General features: G+C 39.2%; 1 protein-coding gene across 2 annotated transcripts in view; it reads left to right on the top strand.

Annotated features, from left to right (window-relative positions):
• WDR72 (WD repeat domain 72) overlaps positions 1 to 24,176 on the top strand; it is a 395,476-nt gene that overhangs the window by 157,584 nt on the left and 213,716 nt on the right. The window lies entirely within an intron of this gene.

Raw genomic sequence — 24,176 nt, 5'->3', positions numbered from 1 at the left:
AGGCTTTTAAGGGGAGAAAATCTCAGGACAGTGTACAAAATCAGAGCTGGGGTCGTGACCTTGACTATTGATCCAGCCTCTCTTATTTCCACAGCTTGCTGAGGCTTGTTCTTCCAACCTGCTGGTGTACATTAGAGCAGAAATCCATAACATGGCCATGTTCATCCAAGCACAGGAAGAAACTAAATTAAATGTTAAAAAACAATCTGAGGCTAGAGTTGGAGACAATTCATCATGATCCTAGACGTCAGGCAGGTAGGATGACCAAGAGTTCCTCAGCCAATAGACCCCAAACAGAATATGGAGGGACCTCACTGCCTCATTTGTCAGGTACAGAGCAGATAGTCGGAAAAACACTGAGGGAAAAAAAGTCTACTGAAGGTCAGCGTTTTAATTCCCAACCATGCACAAATATTCATCTTTTGGAATGTAACCTGTAATTGAGGTTAGGGGAGAAAGGGAGGGAGATAAAAAATTATCTGACATTAATACATTAGCAGTCAAAATTAGGAGAAAATAAAACTTTGCATGGAAGAAGTGTACTAAAAATTGAGTCCAACTGAGTTCTTACAACTCTGGAACCCAAGTTTAGGTGAGAGAATTTGACTACAGACTTGAGTAACCTATTAAAATCAGCAGTCAGCCTCTTTTTCACTTTCAAAAGTTATCTCAGTGGAGTGCTAACCTTTCTTCTTGATGAAAGGGGTTTAGAGATGTATAATCTCTGATGCATTGAATGAACACAGCATGTCTAATAAGAGAGACATTCTGTAGGCTGGCTGAACTGTTTAGAAACTGCCCTTTGCTGTTTCTCAAGCTGATGTTATTTGTACTGGACACAGAACACATGTCCCTTATATACTCATCCAAGGAATACTTCTCAGATGGTAGTTTTTTGTTTTGGGAACTACAGAACATACATACCTTGAAAGTACTGTGCAAATATTATGACTGAAAATAGTCACAAACCCCACTACAGTCCTCACAGCTGCTGTTCTAATTTAGCTAGCTGGTGAAAAGAAGAACTTGCCAGTTTTGTGAACATGAATTACATTTCCTGTTGTGGTTGAATTGTGTCTCTCTCAAAACATTGATAAGCGGGTATCTGAGCTGAAAATAGTCTACTGCCCTTTAATTTTATTCCTAAGTTATGTTACACTATTTGTGCGTTATCAGCATGTGCTGTTAAACCTCATCATGCTGAATGCCAATCTGATGAAACATAATAAGACATAACACAGTTTGACAGCTAATATTTAAAGAAGAAATCTTATCTCTTGCTATCTAAATAGCAAAGGGCTCCCATTCAGACACTTACAGATTCTTAGTGGATATCTTGAGAGAACAGTTAACCTGAGCTTTCTTGGAATGGTTCCCCAGTATAGACATGAATGAGCTTAAAACAAAATGCACTCTTACAGATTGTTAAATTCACACTGAACAATTTCTGAACTGCCTTTTTAATTTGTGGTACTCTAAGCAAGCTTATATAGGAAATATGAGTGAACTGATGGAATTTTGTTCCCTAGATTTCTTTTACCAAATACTTTGCAATATCCAAATCAGAGAATGTATTTTAACAAGCCAGTAAAAACTGAGGTAATTTCCAGTTAACAAAAGTGGGAAAGATTTGACGTGTCTTAGGTTTAGGAGTTTGCTGAACATAAATTCCTGGATGTTGTGCATCACAATTTGCTCTGTTTTCTTGCCTGGCTCTTTCCAGTTAGCCCAGGGTGATTATAATTCCATTTTCCTGCATTTATTATTACTTGCCATTCACACAGGCTTAACATGGTCTACATATTGATAGGAGATCCGTATTCTACTGTTAAGGATTTACACTTTGCCATATTTTTTGAAAGCATCTCTGTTTTTGGATTCTTACTTTCATCCATCATTAGCCTGATTTTTACTACCAAAAACTAATTTACAATTAATACTGTTAGCATACAGTAATTTCAAAGTAAAGGAAAATTAAGGATACTTATGGATAAATACCAGGGCAAAATACCTTATGTTGAGCACTTGATACAGAAGCATCTCAGATTTCCTTATTTGGAAAGTTTGACTTGAATATATCTGAGTTTCATGATTAACTTTTTAATTGTAAAACCCTTTGAAAGTAGTCAAGTTGAAAGGAACGTCAGTATTCATGAAAAGATCCATCTGCTTCCCAAAGTGTTTTTTTCTTTTCTGAAAATATAGGACCAACTTTATATCTGGCACAATCAGGCACGTTGTATCACATATACATCTAACATCACTAAATTCCAGAAATACCCCTAATCCAGACTGAATAAATAACTTGCATGCGAAGGCTCTGTGGTAATCTCTGTCCAGATGATAAATTGTAGCAAGGGCAGTGCCCATCCAGAACACCACTCTGAGAGAAGAGATGTCAGTATGCCATCTCCTTGCGATGCCTACTGCCCTCACCTCTGCTCACCCCTGTCCTAGCCAGCATCAGATAAACTTGAAATCTTTGAAAGAGTAGAAACAAAAAGCAAAGCTTAGTTACCTCAGTTAAACCAGGTAGGATCTGTTCTTGTGGTGGTTTTATAGTACGCTATAGGAAAGGGGTACTTTGCACTTGTGGTAATAATGCTCTATGGCTGTTCCCTGCAAGACTTTACTCATGATGATATTTTAACTTTCTTGTTTTCTAACAATCAGATAACAGAGAACCCCACCAGCAGGGTCTGGGATATTCTCTCAGGAAAATTCAGGCAAATTTGGACAAATTCAGCAACCCTTTCAAATATTAATTTGCCATAGTACATTAGCAACTTAAACCTACATAGGTGTTTGTGTTGTGTTGATGATTTTTATTTTTATGTATTACTGCTGTATTTGACTGAGAAATAAGATGCATAATGAAGCAGAAATCTGTTAGAAATCGTGGCTCTGAGAAACCACTAAATAGCACAAGCTAATAAATGAATATTTTTTTTAAAAATCAGAAACACATAATGATGGTATATGCCAGCCCTGGACATAGGTTAGAAGGATAAAAACAATAGCATACAGCTGGCCATTTTGTACTGATTTTGCAGTTACCATTAATCCATATAAATCTACATTTTAATAACCTTAATCTAGTGTTTATAACAGTTTAATCCAAAAGACTTTGGAAAGTTAACTACACAGTCTTAGGGTACCTCCAGCTGTGCTTGCTTTCCGTAGGCTTAATGTGATCCTACAGGTTGTTTCACCCCGTCCGGAAATAAGAAAATAACATGAATGACACAGGCATGGGTTAGCTAAATGTAAGCTGAACTCTCAAAACTAGACTGTACCTTTTAGTGCATCATATAAAGACTCTTGGACATTGCTATTTGATCATGTAGATTTCTGAAATACTGTAAAAAACATTCTCCCATTTCATTTAGAATTGATATTCTTAACTTTTATACCCTGTTAACATCTAAAAAAATAGATCTGAAAATAGTTTTGTGGTACAGTATTTAGAATGAAAGTCTCCAAGGACATGTTATTTTAATTGTTTAACTTAGCTGTGAAATTTGACTCACCTTTTTATCGCGCTTGAGCCCACACTTCCTCTCCCAAATACATCAGTGCAGTTCCCTACTGCTTAGGTAACAGGGAAGAGTGTATCTGATAATTTACTTGGTTGGAGTCCTAGTATTTTATTTCTTGCATGAAGGAAAGTAGCATCAGTATTTAGGTGTGCTGCATTAGAGGCAGAATGGGGTTTAAAAGACCTTAATTCATTGTGGTCTCTTTATGGACTATAATCCAGCAGAACTCAATAATATTTTGCAGTGAAAAAAATACCATCAAAAGTAATGTTTGAATCTTGCACAGTTTTGATTGTCTTTTTTAAGACATCACAGAGGATTTAAAGGACCATGACAGATAAATGCAGTCTTTAAAGCTACTCATGCATTCTTAATGGACAGCCTGTTAATTTGAGGTCTAGGTCATGAATTTGAATGCCATTCACTAAACACCTCTTTGTCAACAAAAGCTAGTTTTCCCTTAGGGTAAATTGTAACTCATTAATTGTAATTAAATTAAACATATGCGACAACTAGAAAACCCAGGGTGCATTCTGTGAGGAACATTGGTCTAGCAGTCCCTGGCTGAGTTCTGGGATGTTCAGGGATTTTGCAGGTGAGAAGAAAATATAACTCTAGTTTTAATAACAGGTTGAATAAAGAGGGCAAGTAGTAAATACCTTGCCCATTTAATAATTATTTTATTAATTTTCCATTGGACACTAAATATAACAAAATTTTTAACATTAAGTCAGTTGGGGTTTTTTGCAAGTTTAAGCCAGTAGTCATGATATTCAAGATATTTTGTCTCCTGTGTATCAACCCTAAGAAGATAGAACCAATTTTAAGGCTGTATTCATGTTTATAGTAGCAATTAAACAGTCTTAACAGCAGAGGCCTTGGTATTTGGAAGCTCTGTATAATCCATCCTGAGGTCCTAAGTTAAATCACTTTGGTTGTCAAAGATGAGTCCCTAATGCGCAATGGTCCACATCACAAAGCCATCATGTAATTGCCACTATTTGGCATATTTGGCAGTTCCTATTAGGAGAGGCCCAGGACTGAGCTAGTACACTGAAGCGTTACATCATTGCAGATTGGAGACAACAAAACAAGAATTGGGATGAAAAAGAAATACTGGTTTGAACATTTTTTTTCAGTGAAAATGTGGAAGCACTTTTTTATGCAGGAGATTTGCTGGCTTTTGCCACTTTTCTGCACGTTGAAGATTTCTTTTTTGATCTAAACTGGAGTAATTGGCTTTCAGGTTTTTTAACATTTACATTTTTACAAAAACTATTTTTTTCTTTTCAATTAATTTGCTAAAATTGTTATAAATTCATTACATGTTTCAAACATTTTTGGAGGAAAGAATGTTTTTATTAGAATGTTTAGTCCGCTTTCATGTGGAAAGGTACAGTTGGCTGAGTATCAGTGTGCTGAAGTCTGATACACATGAAGAGAGAGATAGCTATGGTGCATACAGATGCTGAAACTGCATTTGTGATCCAAACATTAAGTGGTTAACTTGAAGACTGAGGACATTCAGAAACAGTAGATAACTGACCTTGTATTTTTTGTTCAGCTGAGATATGTGCTTATAAAAATTCAGTTAACATGCTCTCTGCAGTTTCCTAGCTGCAACTCTGTTGGGAGCACATGTCTCTATTTAAAACACGTGTGTTGTTTAGCATCACTATTTGTATCAAAATCCCCACTGTGAATAGTCAAGTGACAAATATTAAAGTGGGGAACTGTGTATAAACAGGAGTGCTATGCCCCTTTGAATGTGTTTGGAGAATGTTAAATGGAGTGTAGGGGGAAGATATACTTCACCTCTCCCCTATGTTATTTACTCAGGAAAAACGTAACAATGTGTGTTATTAATGAACACCCCAGTATTGCAGATGCATGAGCTCTACACGAAAACTAATCCATGAACGCCTGCATCTAAGTCTTCTTTCACATTACTAACTTTAGAATCCAAGGATCTCTCTCACCGTCATCATTGACCTAGTCTTGAGGAGAAGAGTCTCTCATGAGCAACAGACGTACTATTTCCAAAGTTATGACTCAGAGGCAGTTTGGCTAACAGACTGCCAGCACTGTAAAAAGAGTTTGAACCTCTCCCTGCTGTACAAAATGCAAGCTACTGTACAAGTGATATGCAAGGGAAATGCAAACTCCCAAAGAAGGCTGCAGAGCAGAGGGAAACAGGAAGTATCAGGTTTACTTCCTTTACTGGTATTAGAAACATAATCTTGAGAAAAAGCCATTGCCTGGGAGCTAAGCAAGCCTTGATGCAAATGCTGGCTCTGTCACAACTTACTCCTGAGGTCTTGGAGTTAATAAACCTACCTACCACAGGGAGTTACTTTTTCCTGCTTCAAACTGCAACATAGCAGTGCTTAGATAATACAAGAATGATGGCCACAAGAGTATGAATAATTCTTATAGTTGACAAAGCTTTGTCCAGCTTTCATTCAGCTCCTGTAATGGAGCTTGGCATGAACCCCTTTTTCTTCATATCTTCTTCTGTTTTCTGCTTACTTCCTTTGGAGAGCTTTTCATATCAAAAAACTTTCTGAGAACTGGCTCTTTAAGCTCTGGAAACCTCTGTTTTACTCATAGGTAAATGGAAGCTGAATGGGATTATATACACACCAGTCTCAAAAACAACCTGTGAAATTCTTTGCTGTACACTCTCTGTGGTACACTCATCTTTTCCTTTCTCTGTCAGTGATCAGCATCCTGTTGGCTCAAGTCTATCACCTGTCTTACACATTGTGTTTGTGTGACTGAACGATGATCAGGAGGTGGCATACCTGGTTTGCTTTCCAAGGTGTTATGGGCTCCTCCTCATAAAATGTGTTCTTGCTCTGGAGTACACTTCTGCTTGCTTTGTTCTCTGCTTTATTTTTTTGCCTCTGGTTTACTACATAGAAAGAAAAATTGCTTTCTGAGTCCTGACATTCATACACCCAGTCACGACCAAAACCCAAGACTGCCCCCTGCATTGGACTTGTATCTTCTAACTAAATCCATAGTTTTGAAGCAGTGATGGGGAATTTGTTAAGTGCTAATGCAATATATAGTGCGAGTCTTTGTCATGATGTCTGGCCTTGTCTGGAAGGCAGGTAAATGTAGAAAATGCTCTTCATAGTTCAGCAAGCACCACTCCTCTGTAGTCTGGTTGAACTGAGAGCTTTATAGCATATTCTGACCTTTGAAACTCCCCATCCCTTTTCACAAACATCAAGGTTTACCTTAACATTTAGCACTGTGGCAATGGCCCTCAACCACAGAGTCCTTGTCTACCCAGGTGGCCATAGGCCACTCAATCACATTGGCCTTTGTTACTAAAAATTACCTTTACTCATTAAAACATGTCATTCAATTGGAACACATTATAAAATTTAGCTTTTGAGTCTCTTTGGCTCTGTTTTTATTGATGTTGCAAAGAAAGAAAAAATACCTGACTGGTTTTGGCCTATCTGGTCATCTCAAGAAAACCCTTTCTTTACCTCTGCAAATACTAGACATCCCATAGCATGTATCATGTCATTTGTAATTACACCATGATGACAGTGATCATGGCTTTATCACTGTGGTCACAAGAAAATGATGGAGGTTCAGTAAGTGCAAACGAAATACCCCTTGCTGGCACCCTTGAGGGGCTGCTTGTGACCAGAATCTAAAGTCAGGAAGGACTGCAGTGGACTGATGAAGAAGTGGTCACAACCTCCTCCCATCATACGAGCCTAGTGAAAACCTCCCTCTCCTTCCAGACTGAGCATGGGGAGGGGACAGCAATGCCACTGCTTCTGATATAATTTCATATTCTGTAAAATCTGCCACAGATATGAAGAACAGGAAATCATGGTTAGAGCTAGTAAATGAAAATGGTTCACACTGAGAGAAAGCACTGATGTAAGTAATACATCTTACTCACAGGTTGGTGTTAACTTGCTTGGGGGTGTTGACTTTCTGGCTGTCTGGCTATATGATTGCCATTGTTAAGACCTGTCAACTATTTGTGATTTGATGAATTATGTGAGTGCTCTATTTATCCATAAAATGAAGTTTTATGCAGATACATCAGTGCACTGGGAGATCATTGCTGAGCTGTTCCTCCAGTGCAAGCACCTCCTGTCCAAAACACAAGATCAGACATTAGTGAAAACACTTTTCAATTGGAAAAAAAAAAAATGTAGCAGGTGATTTCTATGTCTGTAAGAAGTCTGAGAAGCTATTTGTAATCAACAGTTTTAATATTTCCTTTCCCGTGTCAGGAATTGATAACATTTTTCTATGGGGGAGTGTGTGTGTATGTGTGGGCATGTGTATATGTGTGCACCTCTATTAGACTACTTCTCATATCAAAAACCTCCATGTTTCTTGGCAATTTCAGACAAATCTAATGTTCTTTTCTACTTGCTTAGTTTACTATTAAGTGATCCCAAATAAGAGACAAGAGTCTAGAGAAAAGGAAATTATTTCTGAATGTGCAAAGAGAATATTAGAAGCCATCTTCAGCAATTTTTATAATGGTTTTGCAACAGCTGCTCATATTGTCCTATAATGATGACAAATGGTGCCTTAAGAAAATTCACATTCTCAGGGAAGGTGGAACGGAAAATTTTATACTGTGAAAGCTATGTACAGAATAAAGTATGCCTTGCTGAGACAGCCAGTGCTTACTAAGTGCTGATCAGCCTCACCTGTAGGCACAGCTGGAGCCCATTAACACACTTCTACATTTCAAATACTTTGCAAAAACTCATTTCTTAAAAGAAAAAATTTTTTTTAAAAATGTCATTATTAAAGGTAGCTAAATATGTTGTCAGTATTACGAATATGAAAATATTTCCCTGGTGAATAACTGTGTTAATTTGATGAAATCTCCACTTCATCTAAGACAGAGCTTATATCAGTATATTGTTATATCGGTACATGACATAAATATTCTGCTACAATAACTTACCAAGACCCATGTTCACCCTGAGGCCCACATCCACCCCAGAACAGGCCATGAGGCGCTGTGGGACACCTGGGGACTGGGGTTTGGGCACAGCAGTTTCAGGGCACCGTCAGGCCTCGGTGGCACCAACCAGCCCCAGCTGGGGCCTCCCCACACCCTGACTGGGGGGCCCTGGGGCTCCACATTACCCTGGCCCTGCCTCAGCCACACAAGACTCCCGCCCAGCCCAGCCCGCCCCGGGCCTGCCTTTCCCCCTCAGCTTCAGGCCACCTCTTCACCACAGCCTTGCCTGAGAGGGACAAAATTTTCAGGCCATTGCAGTAAAGTGTGTAGATCTGGTGCCTGCCTGGCGTGTGTGTTGCACAGGGCTCAAATCACCTCAGATTTGGAGTGGGGAGAAAAGTTAATGAAAATCCAAATACCTGGGCCAGGCAGGCTTGCTCCCATAGCTGATTTTAAGAAAGATTATGTAAGCACAGCATCAAATCCTGCCTGAACTGTGACAGAAAATCCTAAACATTCTCAGTGACAGGAACCTCTTCTTTCCCTCAGGTGGCACTGGGGTAATATTTTGCTTCTGCACAAGTGGAAGCACAAACAAGCTAATGAGCTTAATCAGGCCTCTCCCCGAGCTCCTGGGGGGAGGCTACAAGGAGGAGCCCTGTTAGGGGGCTGAGGTGTGAGGAGAGCTGGGTGCTCCTGAGGTTGCCAAAACCTGTGAAGCCAGAGGATGCCTGACAGTGGCCTCAGGGAGCTGGTTTGTGCCATGGAAAAATGACTTCTGTGCACAGCATGCAGCAGCCTTGTGCTGCAATTGTGTGGATCCTGCCTTGGTGGTTTCTCAGAGTGAGGGGTGGCTGTTGTGCCCTTACGTGAATAAGCTAACTGACTTGCTCTGGAGGACTGTGCAAACTCAGCTTTTCCTGCTTGCTCCTGCCAGGCTGCGGGGCCCCACGATGGCCCAGGCTATTCATCTCCTGGTGAGACCATCGTGACTGAAGTGAGCAGCAGCCTCTTGTCTCCTCTGTCCTGCAGACAGAGCTCTCTCTGTGTAACTTATGAGCTTGCAATAGTGGCCATAATGACTCTAGGACAGAAAAAGAAATACTTCAAGGAGCTGCACTGACAAAAGAGGACAGATAATAGGCATCTTATGCCTTTATATGGCAGACTGCATGAGGACACTTGAAAGCCGGAGTGGTGTGCAGTACCTGCTAGGCTGCCTGAGGAGAGCGGTTGAGACACAGGTAAGAGACCTTTTGGGTGCTGTGGGTGCTCACCTCTGCTTTGGTTCATAAAATAGAATCCCCCTGAACTGAAAGAGTATGCAACTCCATGATGAAAAGCTATAAGCAGTGAGGCAAGCAATGACAGAAACTATTTAAGAATACAGGGAGCATAGTGGAAATATAGGTGGCAGGACTTTTTACTACATCTCTAGCTCCAGTACCGTTCTCATGCTTTGGTTTCTTCATTTTGTTTTCTTGGATGTTTACAAAAAGCAAAAGCTAGGAAATTCAGAAGCAAGGGGGTATAATTAAATTAAGGCATTTCACCTGTTGCTAGAGTTCTTGTTTGCTGTAAAGTCAGGAGACAAATGTTAAAAAATCCTGATCTTCTTAGGGGTTGATGCTATAGTACAGATTAAGGGTTAAGATATTAAACAGCAGAGATATTAACTGTTTTGCATCTGGTTTTACAAGATTTACTTAAACTGCATCAGATGTTTAAGGATAACAGATGAAGAATTAGGAAGTGTACAGATTAACACGAGTGATGATTAAGAAATGCTTACAGGCTCTAAACCCTATTAATGTTTCTGACAAATGACAAGCAATGCAAGAAGGATATGCACAAATGTGGTTTGAAGGGGCATGGAAACAGGCAGAGCAAGGACTGCTTGGTTCAATTTTGGGCCCCGAACATTGCTGGAAGGATAAAATTAACTTTGACAAACTCTAGATGCCCTTCATCCACAGAAGATCCTCTTCTCTCCCCATGACCTATTAGCTCTGAATTTGTTCATTGTATGTCTGCTGCTGGTTGCATAGTGCTTAGAAGAACTCTGTGGCCTGCAGGGTATTAACTGGTTGCCTAAGACTGCATAAAGTCAGACTTGAAAGGGAAACCTGGGTCACCTGGTTTCTAAATAACAAATAGACCCTGTGCTGGCACTCCATTCTTACTCTAGATGTAATAAAAAGGACTTACAATGTGGACATAATGTGTTTTTGAAGAAATCAGTGTTGTCAGTGTAAAATATAAAAGTATGGCGGAAGTTTTACAGAACTAACAGAAATATAAGGATTTCTGTGTTTGAAAATGGCATTTTTACCTATTGAGCTAGAAGCATCTGAGAACTCTTAAAACTAATAATTGGTAATGGTCATCCCACCTTTTTTCTGGGACCTTCTCTATCACTTCTGGAGAAAGCTCAACCATACAGATGGCCTCAGGGTTGGGGGGAGGGAAGGGGGCTGCTAAGAGGAGCTTGTTTGAGATTTGACAAAAAATAGAAGGGGCTGTAAGAAAAAAAGAGTTTCTGAAGTTTTGGGGGGAGGGAGGTGGGCAAGCACATGTGCTTGGAGATAAAAAGCCTGAAATAAAGGAGAGAGATATAAGGTATGTGGCAAGAGGAATTTCATCGACTACCCACCAAGCCTGGAGATGAAGACTGTAAAGGTAAGAAAAAGGCAGCTGCTAGTAGGGAGCTGGTAACTATTGTGAGGGAGATGGGAAAGAGTTGGTGCCAGTGTAGTGCTGGCATTGGTCTGGCAATGTTGCTGAGAAAAGGGAAAGTGGGAAGTCCTGTGTCAGGTCTGGGAACACAGTAAATTCTGGGCTGTTGTATGAAAAATATTGAGATCCAATGGAGAGGGATATTTTGGTGAGAGAATAAACAATGCCAAGACAGGGTGAAATGCTGAGGTAGGAGGAAATGGGGAGGTGCACCCTCCCCTATCCTCATGGGTGGGAAAGGGGAGTAAAATGGCAAACCCAGTTTTCCTGATGCTTTCTTTTCCTCACCTCCTTTCCAAGACTGGATAGTCTGCCCTACTTGATAAGGGCCCAAGGGTTGCACTGGCTTCTTTCCACCCTTTCTCTAGTCATAGGCTTGTTTCTTCTGACTTCTTTACTTTTGCTCAGTGCACCCACCCCCAATTCCTGAAGAGTCCTTTTATGGCTATGAAAATGCAAAGTGAATTAAATTTGTGTGGACAGTCAGGGGTGTTGTCCTCTTCTTTGCCTGGCTTTCATGTGGAAACTTTTGTTTGCTTTCTCCTTTTTGCACTCAAAATACTAGTACAGGCATATAGTAGGCTGTAAAAATGTTATACAGCCTTATGTACCCCTTGATTACAACAAATAAAAATTGAAAACCAGATTGTTACAACTGAATCCACAAACCTTTTTAAAGCAACGTTTAAAAAGTACTACCATTATCAATGTGTTCTAACAGTTATAGCCTGAGAAATATAGGGCTGGTTTCTCCCCTGGTGTAACATGACTTGAGCAGGGCCTCAGCAGTGACTGTCAGGGAGTCCTGGCTCACAGTGCTGATCAGAGTGTTTTTTCTCCTGAGACACTATTGGAAATGTTTCTTCATTTTTGTAGACTGTCAGTCATGAGTCAGAAGTGAAGTAACACTTCCTTTTTTTTTTTCTCCCAAAATTGTATTTTTGGTTCTGTTAATGCAGCTTCTTCAGGTATTACCTCTCTTGACAGTTGTGTGACACATTAGCTGAGGCAGAGAATTACTGGAACTGAGATTCTCATACAGTCTTAAGCTACATACACTGCAAAGTGACTCTGATGCTTTTGTTAATTTGCAGAGATAATAGTTACAAAGGCACTTTGCTGAAATTGTGATTGAATTCTTTGTTCATACAAAGAGTTAGACTCTTATTTTAGATCTATCGGAGAGCTAGTGCTCTGTTTTGCCTAGGTATAGGTGATGCTTTGGCTTGCTGCATTATATTCAAGTTACTAAATCTCATTGAATGTTTTAAAAGTAATTACCATTTTATCAGAAAATGTGGTTTACCAGAAAACTACATAACAGTGAAGGGTTTTCACCCTAGGCCATATGTGCATATGCAGACCATATGTATATCCAGTGATTGAGCACAGGCTCTCAGTATTGCCTTTCATACTTTGATAACCTTGGTATTCACATTATTGACCATGCTAAGGGCTTTTTTGCCAAACAAGCAATATTTTGCCAAATATGCAGTGTGAGAGAGGTCTGGGGGAAATAGAGTCCTGATTCCTCTGTGCTGGATGCTGGTTTAGCTGGATACATGTGGGATCTTGTGGGAAGCTATGTCCCCATCCATAAGGGGCAGCACTTACTGATGCCTCCTGTTCTGGGGGCTAGAGGAGGGCAGAGGGTGGCTTCTAGGCTGAACAGCAGGAAGAGGACAAGACATTCCAGAGGGTACCAGGCTTCACTTTTTAATCTAGAGGTGGTGCAGAATGTCTATGCCTGCTGTTCAGAGTTACAGTGTAGAGATCCTGGCAGTTCATAGAGCATGGAGATGGTCTGTGAAAGTGAATCTAAGGTTGTTCCTATGGGAAAGTGAGTGTTACCTCATGGCAATGAACTGCTAACTTGGACTAGTCTGCTTTAAGGCTATAAATGATTTTCAGTCTTGGAGACATAACGGGAAGTTCAGCTTCTGGACCATGCTTTCATAGTACAGCATTAGGAAATGTACAGTTTGCAGCAAAAATCTTTCAAGAAAGAAGGGCTTAAACTAAAATTTTTCCACAAAAATTGATTTGAAGGGAGGAAGGGAAGTTTAAAGAGAAAATGTAAATGAGTTTGACTATTCCATGGCTCAGGTTTGTTCCTTATAACTATTGTGGTAGTTGGAATGTATTAAAAAGCTGGGGCAAAAATTCTGAAAACTTCTAAAAAGGCAATTAAAACCGAAAAGAAAATTACAGTGTAAATAAGCTTTTTCTTTTAAGTTAACTACAATAAATCAGTACAGATACAACTTACCAACAGGTTTTAAATATATTTGAGCAGAAAACACATATGGAAGCACCCCTGTTTTAATTTGAAGTCATGTTCCCTTCTTGGTGTGGTGATCATAGCGTCACCAAAGACTAGTGACCAGTAATGAATGTGTCGCACTTGAAGATCCCTCCAGGGTTCTGATTCAATCTTTTGAGTTATAGGATCAGGACAAAATGAACTATTTTTCAGGCTTGTAAATATGTGACAAATGACAGTGCAGGAACTATTGATTCCAATCACACCGATACAATGTTTCATAGTCAGGACAGACCCGCTTTACAAATTACTTGCAAGTTGAACAGCAAAGCCATACATAACATGCTTCAAACCATATCAATCTTCTAGGGTGTTTCTGTCACTAGTTGCCTTCAGATTTGAATAAAGTGCCCAAAATTGAAATGTGTGTTTTAAATATTTTTCTGGATGAAGTCAGTGCAGCAGTGCTTTGACTTGAAGCCAAATCAGGCAGTGGGACTTGGGCCCCTTATGTAGGGTTGGGGCTCTTGTACAACAGCGAGCACACACTGTCATTTATCTAATGTTGGCAATGTTTAAATAGCCTGTAGATGTGAATAATGGACTCTCCTCCCTGTAGAGATTCTTACTACAATTATTGCAGTATGAGAAACATCTAAAGATGAATCTAGGACACCTCAGCTGACTCTGAGGTGTCGGTTAAATTTTGGGGGAATTTCTTTAAAACAATGGGTGAGACTGGAAAATGTGGTTGAATTTTCTGTGTGTTTCTAAAGCTAAGATTTTAATGTGATGTACTTTTGATAAAGCACTTTACTGTGAATATTTTGGACTATAGGCTAAATAGAAAATTGTTACCCTCTTGGAAGAGGCAATAATGAACAAAGGAAAAATCATGTTGCATACACGTGTTGAATATACAATTTTCTTCTGGGAGATGCTCAGAGGAGCCAACTGTGTGTGGCAAGTTAGTAGTGTCACTTAATGTATTAGTGGAAACTGGCTAGATGCTATGGTAATGAAGACAATATAGCAATATATACAAAATGGGGAAAAAAATCTCTAGTCCAGTGTCTGTTGCATAAAAATAGGGTTTTTTGGTGGTGAATTGTTATAGCTAGTTATCTACAGTATTGATAATGCTTGAAATCTACCTCTGAACAGTGAAGTCAAATGAAAGATGAAAATGGAATCCTCTTGGGTTTTTTTAGTTAGTGATAAAATTATAGGAGGTTTAGAAAAGCGTATGTAATTCACTGGTAATAAATGTCCTACAATGCTTTTCAGTGGGATATGAATAAATAGCTTCACCTGAGAACAGCTCTTGGTCATATTCAAAGTTAGTTGCAGCAGGAAAACAATAAAAAGAAATATCCATGTTCCTAATGAATTATTATAGTGTGCTTTCGGTTACAGAAAGGTATGTAATAAATTGAGCTACATAACTATTATTTCTGTTTCCTGGCTTGCTACCATTATCCAGAATTCAGCCTTAGTTCGCCATACTTATCACATACTCACCTTAAAGGAGCCCTGTGTGATGATTTATTATAGACCTTTTTCCCTGCTGCTTGAAGGAACAAGCCATCTGTGTACCATAAAGGTATGATAAAAAGCTTTACAATGTTGTCTGCGAGGCAGATCTAGACAGTTATTACAAAGAGCAGCTCTTGTTTTAGAAGGTACTTCTACCACTGTGAGCTCTGCTGGACCAGCTGGGATGTAGTACCATCCTTTGCTTCACACCCTTTCCATTCCTTCCTTCTTATCTATTATTATTCTCCATTAACATGTGAAAAACCAAAAGGCAAGAGAGGTTAGGGAAACAATAATGCTACAACCAAGTTCTCATTAGAAAGTCAAGCTTCCGGTAAGGCTGTAGTTAAGAAGGGGTTTTGACCACATAACAATATCAAACCATGTCATTGGCTCACTCTACTCAAGCAAGCCAGGTCAAGCTTTGTCTACTGACCTCACTAGCTGAAATCTTGGTCAGGAAGCTATTTTAACTGCAGCATGCTGCTAAATCTAGGCTGTAATTGCCTCGATTTGGCTGTGCAGGCTGCAGTTATAACCCAGTCAAAGTGCAAAGAATTCAGCATTGCCAAGCCAGGTCAAGCCAGGCTTGTAGCTTCCCAAGTGAATTTTTCCTCAAGCTGGAATCCATTTTTTACTGCTTCACTTGGTTGATCAATGGGTCCCGTTCAATGATAATATTGACTTAGAAAACTAGCTCAGAATGTCAGATGAAGTTCATATCGCTCCAGTCTACAGGAGGCAATGGTAATCATCAGCACTTTATAGCAGAGCAACTGCACAAAATTGAGAGGTTTTATTTCATCCTTTCCCAAACCTACAGGAAGACACTGTTCCAGTGCTTTGTAATGGGTTTAGGGAAGCACTTAATTGCAGCTCTTTCACTAGTGCTATTACTCCCAGAACCCTGTGCTTGTTATTCTATAAGTGGCTAGGCTCACAATTTCTGACCCAATATTCAAAAATAAATCTGTTTGCTTGGTGTTGTATGCAGCAATTCGTTTTTAATCTGTTGCAATGTGATGTTTCATGTTGGCATCCATGCTTCAAAAAGGGAAATTTGCTTATGTCTTTTAGTTTCAAACAGCAAATAAGAATACAGTGGCATGTTCCAAATCCTCTTTACAAAACACTTGTAAGGGTTAGAGCGAACCTTAGGAAAACACAAGTTTAAGTATCACAAATTCTTATTGTTACCTCAGTCAATTCTGTTCCAAATTCTGCATTGTTATGGTAATCTTTATTGGATGTTAGCTAGTAGAAAAACTTAGAGGAGAATAACTTATATTCTTCTCTTTCAGTTGTCCACAGAAGCTTGATGCTCCTGGGTTTCTTTGCCTTTGAATGATACAGTACACAGGATAATACATATAAGAAACCAGAAAATTTCTTCTTAGTTCCTTACCATCCTCAGTAGTGTTGCTGCTGGTGAAAAAAACAGATGCTGTGACAGCTCCATAAGCAAAGAGGTAGACTTAGCTCCACTTTCCCACACACACTGGTCATTTCAGCTGATGCACTGGCAGAGTTCGCAGTATATATAGACCCGGCAAAAAAATGTTTCCAGTATGTCTGTGGGAAATCTATGGGTAGGGGAAATAGAGCAAGGCTGTGACCCTTAGCTCTTATGTTCTCAGAAACACATACTGACTCCAGCTGAGAGCTTTCAGGAAAACCACAATTAAAGCTTTTTCTACGTGTAGCCTACAGGATATGTATGATCTGTTTGCTGTGTGTACTCAGGTTGGAAACATTGGTATCAAAAAGCTCTGGGAGGTTGTATGGGTAAACTTGCAGTGCCTCATTGGATAAGCAATTTCTAAATCTGGCATCCAGTGTGTAAGATTCAGTTCCTGAGAACTGAATTCCTAATGTATATAAACTTAAAGCTTGCTTAACAATTTGATATATTACTCTTATAACCACAGAATGGTTGAGGTTGGAAGGGACCTCTGGAGGTCATCTGATCCAGCCCCCCTGCTCAAGCAGGGCCACCTAGAGCCAGTTGCCCAGAACAACATCCAGATGGCTCTTAAATATCTCCAAGAATGGAGACTCCATAACCCCCCTGGGCAATCTGCGCCAGTGCTTGGTCACCCTCACAGTAAAAAAGTATTTCTTCATGTTCAGACAAAACCTCCTGTGTTTCTGTTTGTGCCCATTGCCTCTTGTCCTGTCACTGGGCACTGCTGGAAAGAGCGTGGCTCAGTCCTGTTTGCACCCTCCCTTCAGGTATTTATGTACATTGATAAGATTCCCCCTGAGCCTTCTCTTCTCCAGGCTAAACAATCCAGCTCTCTCAGCCTTTCCTTGTAGAAGAGATGCTCTAATCCCTCAGTCATCTTTGTGGCCCTTTGTTGGACTATCCCCAATATGTCCATGTCTCTCCAGTGTTAACTTGTCTATTCCTGGACCCTTGGCCAAGATCTGTGCCTGTACATCATGTTTGGGCTTCCAGCTGCCACCTCCTTTCCTTGTAGTGACCCATAAAATTGTAGGAAAACAGGTACATGTGTCTCCTATAATGTTCCATTGCCAGCTGTTGTACTATGTGCTATGCATTCAGCCATGTGGACACTTACTTGCTAAACTTAAGCATGTAATAAGAACCTTTAATCTGTTCATTTATCTTTAAACTCATGGCATTAAAAAGAAAATCCAACTTATTCTGTCTTCTAAAATGTGAGATTACAGCCTGGATGCAGCCACACTAGTGAAGTGAACGCTAGGGGTTCACAGCAGTGGCACCGAGGGTCCCACTGCTTCTTGAGCCCATACTGCTGGTGAGAAGGGATTATGTCCTGGCAGGGTTTTTTCACAGCCCTAGAAGGGATATCTTCTGCCTCTGAGCTGGCACAATTGCAGGGCTGCTCCATCTGCATGCAGACCTCAGGAGCAGCAGATGGCTGGCTGCTGTTATTAAACTGTGCATCTTTCCCTGAAGAATTAAGGTTGTCTGAGTGTAATAACCTTTTCTTTTTATCTCAGGATTGTTCTCAAACAACAGTTAAAAGGGGGAAACTGCTGGGAAAACATTATCCCTTCATCTTGGCTACTGTATTTAGATGCTTTGTGAATTTTGGATGATATGGCCAAAGAAAAACTTAAATATTTTCTTGATGGCAAAATTGGAGGAAAAGCAAGGAAAAGAAATCTGTGTGGTTTAAGTGGATATCGAGTGAACTGCATGAATAAAGCTCTGGTGTGTAGCCTTTCTACAATTATTAAGAAAGAGGGGACCATGTATTACTTAGTATCACTTTGGTGCTGCCAGGATTTTATAACATCACTGAATGATCCTCCCATAACCTCTGGCTCCTTAGCATTTTTCCCCACTCAGAGGGAATGTTCTTTATTATCCATGAAAACATAAAAAATTATTTCATTTAAAATTAGATATGTACATCCTCAGGTGTCTGCTATATTTCATTAATACTATGTAATGTCACCCTTCTAACTGATGGAATGCATCTCTAATAGAGCAATATTTTTGAAAGATATAATAAAATGGCCTTAAGTGTCCAGTACTTGTAAATTCATCAGATGCTATTTTAATTTTAATGGCATGAAGTCCATTAATACTCTGTTACTCATTCACTCAAGACTTTTCTACTGAGAGAAAAATAATTTAGCATAACTCCTATTCTCAAATTCAAATCTGTTTTTCAAATTTAGTGTTTCCAGTATCTTGTAATATGTGTATATATTACGATTTTATTCAGTACTTAAGGCAAGCTTGTGTGCATGATTTTGCACAAATAGGTAATATGCCATTACTAATAGCCTGCCTTTTAAAACATATCAAGCAACTTCTCCCAGCGTGAAATGAATTAACTATTGGGGATCTAAACCAGAAATCATTGATAGATCATAGTCAGGTCTTCAGGGTTAGCTGAATCATAGTGCTAGGGGTGAAAGGTCAGAACTTCAAATACTTCCCAATTCGTTATTTCCTTTCTTAATAACATTCACTTAGTTACAGCTGTTACTACTTCCAGGCCCAAATGTGTGGCCTTGTTTGATAAAGATAAGATTTCATTCAGGAAAACCTATGTGCAGTTTCTCCTTAACTTTGTAGCTGAAGCACTAAATGATCAAACCAATAGCCAGGTCACTTCTATGCACCATGTGTACACAACCATCCATGGTTGCATACGTTAAATCCTGAGTAGGGCAGGGTGGAATAGGAAAAACTCCCTTCGCCCTTTGGTAATGAATGAGTCTACTGAACTAAAATTAGCTGAAAATTGAAGGACTTCAGATGAATCCTTGGCTGAAGTGAATTTTCTCATCCCACTCATGGGGACATCCTATTCCCATGTAAAGACAAATTCATGGACCACAGGCTGTATTGATGCAAGAGCCCTTCTAGACTTTTGCTCTTTAAAGGCAGTTCCTGGAGTAGAAAGAACATTAACAAAGTCCAATAATCCCTTCCTGGCAGAATGGGTCCCCAAGGGGCCAATCCAGTTGGCATATATTTGAGAAATCCAGTGGCTCATCTTGTCTTTTATGAGTTGCAGAGCCCAGCTCTGCTGCTGAACTGACTGGGGTGGTCTAACCTGCTCTGCAGAGAAAGGAAGTCTTAAAGGGCCACTTTTGTGATAACCCTGTCCTGACGTATAGACCTTATGTGTGGCTTCTTGCCTTGAAGTAACTTGCACAGTTTGCCAGAAGTGTGATGTTGGAACACCTCTATAGTGGAGGTGAGTGGCATTTGTAGGGTGTTTTCCCAAGAGAATGTAGTGCGAACGGCTACCTTCAGGAAGCAAGGTTGGTTTTGTAACTAGTAGTCACTTTAAGTAGTATTTTGTCATTTGCCTGTGTCAGTGTTTTCAGAACCTTAATGTAATAGTTTACAAATGGCTGGAATTACATGTCAAGTGAAATTTCAAAATCTGGGTAAATGCATTAACTTTAAACAGAAGTGCTCCTTTCCTATTTCAAGTAAGCAATTAGCGTTTGGCCTTCTCTAATTTTGTTTTTCTTTCAAGTGTATTTATTCCTCCCTAAAATGTTTTGTTCCTCTTCTGACTGATAGGAAATATACCATGTTTTGAGAAAAAAGCCATAATATTTTGGTGTTTTGTTTAATTTTGCTTATTTCACACTCAATCCACCAGTCCCTAAGCAAGACAGTCCCCTGTGGTGCAGTGCACCCCTGAGTGCAGTGGCTGTTGCTTCCTCCTTGGGAACCTTTCAGGGTTAGCTCTACTTAGGTAACAGGTGAAAGCACACCTGGGTCCTGCCTGCAGCTTACATGTGGAAATTCATTAGATGACAACAAAACATTGTGTTCTCCAGAGGTAACACTTTATTTACTTTCCCAAAAAGGATTTTTAATTCTGTCATTGGCTAACTGCTGCCATAATATAATTTGTCTACTAACCAAATATTGTTTGCTCTTAAAATCTTGGCCACATCTTGCTGTTTCTATTTAAAGTCCAGATGTGTCTTTAGTCCCTAAGAACTGTATTAGTAATCAGTTTAATGAGCTGTATGCATTCCTTCTCATTCTTCAGTACACTGAAAGAATAAAAAACATATCCAAGTAAAAAGAACCATTAGCATACATTGCAAGTGAATTTTTGGACACACATTGTGTGGTGGTTTTCTCTCTGCTGAAGACTTTGTTCATTAAATGTTTTTTTGTAAGATATATTTTTATCCATTCAGCTGATCACATAATTCTGTCTGCTTCTACCTCTGAATTTGTTTTGCCTAGCATGACACCCCGAATATTGTTGTTTTACAGTTCAACATTAATTCCAGGGAGTAGATAACATTGTTTTCTTGTCACAGTGTTATAATACATCCATTGTTTTTCCTCTTGTTTAGTATATTGACTCTAGAGATGCAGTGAATAGAATTTGCTTCTAGCTTTTCTAAACAGAAACGTATGGAGTGCCATTGGTCAGTGGTAGTTGTAGATGTTCATAGCTTCGTAACTAAAAGTTGCATAATTTGGAAGAGAACAGAAGACTATTGAAACATATGGTAGGTCATTCTGATTGACCTTACAAGCATCTGAAGTGATTTCAGGGCCAAAACTTAATCAATAAATACAGTTTCTCTCTAGAATATGTTTATTTCTGTCATTGTCAGGAGGTAATCTCTGTGCATCTGAATTCTTATCAGTGCTTCCAGGTTTAAAATTTTGGATGCACATTGTGCTCTCAAGCTGAAACTTGGGATGTGACATTGCATTGCACGCAACCAGAGTTGAGGTCAATAGACAAACAGAGCAAAGCTCACGCGCACATGATCAGTGTAAGTTGAAACACCAACGTACTTCATTTATGTATAATCTATTCATGCTTTCTCTATGAGAAAAATATTGATCAGAGTATTAAAATGAATGTTAACGTAAGTAAAGCCAAAATATTCAAGATTAGCAACCAATGAATGTTACAGGGTAAACCTCTTCAATTCTGATCTCTGCAGTATGCAATATTCTGTTTCGTTTAACTTCAGAGGGAGAATCAAATAGAACAATAGTAGGAATCAAGTCCTATTTAAAATAGAAATATGAAATGAAATAATTATCTTAACTATTTAAAAATTAAACAAATCTGTAGGTTGTAACTGCTGTCACCACAAATCCTGCTTCTGCAGAATAGCTCATGGTCTGAGATACTGAGGAAGCAATATCTGGTTGGAAAAGTTAAACCATGAAAACAAATTAGTGGAGAAGTAAAAGCTACGTAATATTTCCATAAATTCTAATTTGTCTGTAAATACATACTAGTGCAACGATTTTAAAGGAGTCTTTCTATTCATTCATTTATAATGGGATTATTCTGGTGTACACTGTAGAAGGGATTTTCCATGCATCAGCTGCTATTGTATGACCATACATAATTGGGTCTAAGTGCTTACATCAGCTGCCTATTATGTGAAATTAATTTTTGGAACATATGCTGTTGTATTTATACCATTGTTGTTTCATGCTAGATTAATTCTTCAAGGGTTATAATCACATGACACTTATCATTTTAATTATGCCTCTTTAGTTGCAACATATGACAGCTTTTGACTTCTCACCCTCTCCTTCTGCATGTGTGACAGATAAAATTATTAATAAATGCCTGTTTATTATGTAGTTATGCTGTACATGTCCACAGGGTGTAGGTTGGCCCCATGTATTTTACTCAGAGTACAGTGTCAGCAGAGCCTCTGTGGTTTGCTAATGAGCTAAATCCTGCTAACACCACACACACTCTAAACTGCCAAAAGCCCTTTACACATTCAAACACATACAAAGACTCAGCTGGGTCCTTTGTATAAAAGATTAACTCTTTATTCCAATTAAAGATGAGCTGGCCTGGCTTGGTCCAAGTAATTAAGAGTTGGAATTAATGAACAAAATAATGGGCAAGGTGGTTTCATAGCAACATTCAACCTAGTGATAGTAAACAGATATTTTTGCAGATTTTGAGCCTGATAGGGAGAAAAAGTTAGGTTTGTGAGAACGCTTTTCCTCATGCTGGTCTCTGAGACGAGATCTGTCAGACATTCTGGCTTTGGCAAGTCTCATTTCTAACAAGAAGCTAGTTTTGGCTGTAAGCAGGTAGAAAGGGAAATGTTCTGGGATAACATAGTGCACTAAAGCCCTGATATTCTCTGCATCATCACTTCCTCCTGTGGTCTGAGTTGCACACTACCTGACTTTACAACTTCAACTAAGGAAAACTTTTATTAGTAATTCCAAAACATTTTGGCTTTAAGTAAAAAGTTTGAAACCGTTGCGTTTAGAGCCTGCTGGCCAAGTTTTCTTGTGTTAGTTTTCCTTTTAATTCTTTTTTTTTTTCTCATTACTCTGAAATATCTGAAACTAGCTAAGGACATATTTTGTTGAACTGTTGTCTTGGTTAAAACTGGCTGAGTCACGGTTAAAGGCAGCTGGCTATATGCAGTGGAACTAGGAGCATGCACACAATGCTGCTCAATATATGAAGAAACTAAAATGCCTTTTCAGCAATAGTAATATTGGAGTGGCTGATGAGAATAGGCAATACCTTTACAGGCAGAAGTATGACTTGCATGTTTTTAAGCACATGTAGATAAGTGATCTTTCTTTCAAACGGTTTGTCTTATTCTGTGCCCCATGTCACAGGACCTTTCTAAACTGTTGTACCTGAACTTCATTGCAAGCAACAGGTAGATGTATGCCATGGATTCCAGGTACAAATTTATAGTCTAAAATAAACATAGATTTTTCTGATCTATTTAGACAGCCCTGACCTGTGTGGGCAGAGGGATGCCCTGGCCCTGCGTCCTCTCGGATCATCAGAGCAATCAGTCCTGAGTGTCTACCTGCCTTCCAGCTGGGCACCCTGCGGATCACGTGTAGGGTGGCATGCTGGCTCCCCCATTCCCTTATGGCCCATTGTTAAGGGAACAACTTGTTCAGGTTTTCATAGCTGGCACAAAGTAGGAAAACCTTACAATTTTTATTTGTTATATCTGAACAAACAGAAGAATATTTTAAAAGCTACTTGGCCAAGATATTTTTTCTTGTTAAAGCGACTTTTAAATCATTTGTCTGTCATACATGTGTATTAATACAGTTCTTGACACAGATTGAACAAAATATTCTCATGTGCATTGCATACTCTTTTAAAAAGCATAAAAATTATTAGCAAAGTTCTATAAAACAATATGTGATTTGGCAACATTAAGAAAAAAGGTACCTTGTGAATTAAACACCACTTTCAGTGAGACATTTGTTATCTCAAAAGGTAGAGCAAGGTTTATTTGTTCTTTCTCAAGACCTAAAACTGGTGTTCCAGTTAAATTTGACTTAGCAAGGTGAAGGAAAGCAAAACTTGTCCTAGTGTGATACCATTTCAATGAATGGAGTTGCCTGATCTGAAGGAAAGCAGAAATTCATGTGTCCTGCCAGTACTTGAAACTGATTGTACTATTTTCCTTAAATGTAACAACAAAAGCAGAAAAGTCTCCAATCTGAGCCAGGTCTGTAAAGTTATTTAAATGCCGAGAATTCTGATGAGATGACAGCAGGCTTTTCAAAACTCTGTCACTAATGGGAATTACATGTCTAGGCTCTTTTAAAAATCCCACTGGGCACAATCTACTGTGTTAAATATCTGAATACCTTCAAAAAAAAAAAAAAAAT

Source organism: Strix aluco, chromosome 12 (genome assembly GCF_031877795.1).
Source record: "Strix aluco isolate bStrAlu1 chromosome 12, bStrAlu1.hap1, whole genome shotgun sequence".
NCBI classification, from domain to species: domain Eukaryota; kingdom Metazoa; phylum Chordata; class Aves; order Strigiformes; family Strigidae; genus Strix; species Strix aluco.
This window is presented reverse-complemented; position numbering and strand designations above follow the sequence as displayed.